The 2,933-nt window shown below is 38.5% G+C and overlaps 1 protein-coding gene across 2 annotated transcripts in view; it reads right to left on the bottom strand.

The window, feature by feature from the left end:
• Positions 1 to 1,809: 1,809 nt before the first annotated feature.
• Positions 1,810 to 2,933, bottom strand: part of tmem161b (transmembrane protein 161B) — a 14,247-nt gene continuing 13,123 nt past the window's right edge. For both annotated transcript variants that reach the window (XM_027002866.3, XM_081714062.1), the window contains one exon: positions 1,810 to 2,933. This exon is cut by the window's right edge and continues 812 nt beyond it. The gene's annotated coding sequence lies outside the window, so the exon portion shown is untranslated.

Below are 2,933 nucleotides of genomic sequence, written 5' to 3'. Positions count from 1 at the left end.
CAGCGTCTTGTGCATCAGGGCATCATTTTTTCTCTCATCGCGTTAATAATGATTTTGTTTTATACTGAGCAATTTTAATGCTTGGCACTTCTGAAGTGCATAATATGGAAAGAAGCTGATTTTTGATTTCTCATACCTATTTTTTTCCAATCTGAATACTGACCCTGAGATGTTTAAAAAAGTAGACAAAAAACTCATTATTATGATTATTAAATTTGGGAAATTCTGAAGTTTGCAATATTTAGTGCCCATGCTACAGGCAGTCAAATCACAAGGGGGCAGTCAACTCTTCTGTTCAAAATACTTGCTTCCTCTTTTTACTTCTTTAGGCAAAGCAGCACATCTGACCCTCTTCTCATGGCAACTCCTTCTCCTCCATGTATACACACACACACACACACACACACACACACACACACACACACACACACACACACATATATATATGCACGCATATGGAGAACTGCTTTCTAGAGAAAGGAAAGCTGTAAGGCTTCAGATCCAAATCTACCTCAAGTGTCCTTTCCCCTATTTAATTCGGGACAATAAGGACAAGGTTAGGTCAGCCATTACTACAACTTTCCAGAGTTTTATTTCCCCTCTCTCAATAGAAAAAGCGCATGGAATGGAGATTCACAGAATCCTCATTATCTGGCAGAGACAACGACAAGGTGATTCAAAAGGTACCTTCCTGAAAACCTCTTTCTCGCTAGAGTACTTGGGAACGATGATCCGCCGGAGAAGGCCGCACGGCCGGGCCTCAGCAAGGACAGTCTGAATGGAGCCCTCTTACAAGAAGAAAAGACCCACTCGGACTGTTTGTTTTGGAATCTGTCTCATTGAACCGAGGGCTGAGGGGAAGAGGAGTGCACCAGTGTGTCTGTTCATATTGACAATAGCACTCAGGCCTACCTTGGTCTTGCTCTGAGCAATGGAATGCTTTTTGCTTGGTGGGCTTCGGCTTATTCTTACATTTTAAATCAGATAGCAGGTGAATACTTAAGTTTACGTTTAGTTTGTAGAAAGACAATAAGAACAGCTCTTCTTTTATACCTAAAGAGAAATGTGTGTGTATGAGAAAACAACAGCATTTGAGCTCTACTTTGCTAAAAGCACAGAAAGCAAATTTCAGAATTATTAAATCAGAAACATCAAAAGTAATTTTTGAAATAAATAAAACAGAAGTAGGTACCATTTTCCATAACATTCATTTATTTAACACAAACTAACCAAATAATAAATAAAACAAAAGGATACCGGTACTTAAAAATTCACTTAAGACAAACAAGGCCATTTCAGCCCATGGATTTTAAAAAATGCTCTGGTTACTTTTTACTTAAAAAAATTAAATAAAATAAAATAATAATAATAATAATAATAATAATAATAATAATAATAATAATAATTTTACACGATTTGTCACATTTGTTTTGAGAAATCCAAATAGGTTGATTCCAAACACAAAGATTATAATTTATTTGGCATTACTAGGGTTAGAAATGTTTAAAGACATATATAGCTAAGATGCTCCAAAATGAGATATTTAGTAATATCAACAGCTTTTCTTTACTCTTGGTCGAGTTGGCATTAACTTGGGAAAGTGAGAGATTTCTGGTTGTTGAGGAGCAGGGGTGGTCTTAAGACACTGGAAATAAAGCCTGAATCTTTTTAGTAATTGCTATGCAAAATAAAAATTTGAAGATTTTAAATTACTGTTAGCAGTCTGTTTGTTTAGTAGTGATTGAAAGATCTGCTATTGATGGCAACAAACAGCTTTTGCATGTTAAACCTCACATGGAAAGAAAAAACATGAGATATATCAACCAAAATTGTTGCGAGTTTGGCAAAGTTCATTAATGCAGTTTTGTTTGACTCAGGAAAATAATGAATGAAATGAAAAAAAAAAAAATATCAAAACTATATCTGAAAACATCAGGCAGGATTAGATACATTCATATTGTGCACCCTCCAGAACTCAGACTGGAGAAAGAACAAGGATAAGACTACAACCCTTTAAGAGTTAAAAAACATATATTCGAGTAAAAAAAAAGTAATCTGTGAATCCAACTGATATGCTTATCTCATATCTGTGCTGCTTGTATGCAATACCCACATTTTTACAGACAGCTTCCTAAAACTCTGTAGACTCCAGATTCATGCACCCCTACACTCAGGTACTCAACAGGGACCAGAGCCTCATTGTGAATACTCCAGATCTTTTTCTTCTTGTTGCTGGCTTTTTTCTTTTTTTTTGATCGCCTCCATCGCTTGAACACTGAAGAATACATGTGATAGTGAACACTTACACTTCACAGCAGGCCACGTGGCAGGAGCTGGGAGAACGGACACAAGCAGATGTCACCCTCGCAACAGATTAAGGGTAACGAGCACACTTGGCACGTTAATGCAAAGCTAAACAGAAATCAATCCAAGCACTAGATCCATGACAGCAAATCAATAGGGGTGAGGGAACGCGTGCGGCGCACTTGCGGGCTCTCTTTGATCATGCTGGACCCTGGATTCAAAGCGTAATGTCTGACCAGCTAAACCAAGGGGGTGGGCAAAAGAAGAGCAGAGGCCGTTGCTTCAAATCGCTTCCGTGATCACTCCTTTCTTGTTCAAAATGCCCTTTTTAGATTTATGCCCGCGAGCAGCAGGGGTCAGCTGCTGCCTGCAGGCACTGATGTCTTTATACTAACACTCGTTTGTGCGTGCTCTCGCTCTCTCACACACCCACCCACCCAACAAACACACACTCACGAACTGTTAAATTAGCTCAGTCTTCCACAGCTACACATGACTCTTCATACGGGAAATCTTGTTAAACACTTGCTCCCCCTAACAAAAGTAATCAGTCAATCAAACAAACAAATAAACAACCAACTAACCCTCACATTTAATTACTATACATCCCTCCCTTAACCACTGGCCCG

The sequence above is a fragment of the Electrophorus electricus genome, chromosome 5, assembly GCF_041902795.1.
Source record: "Electrophorus electricus isolate QZ-2024a chromosome 5, ASM4190279v1, whole genome shotgun sequence".
Lineage (NCBI taxonomy): Eukaryota > Metazoa > Chordata > Actinopteri > Gymnotiformes > Gymnotidae > Electrophorus > Electrophorus electricus.
This window is presented reverse-complemented; position numbering and strand designations above follow the sequence as displayed.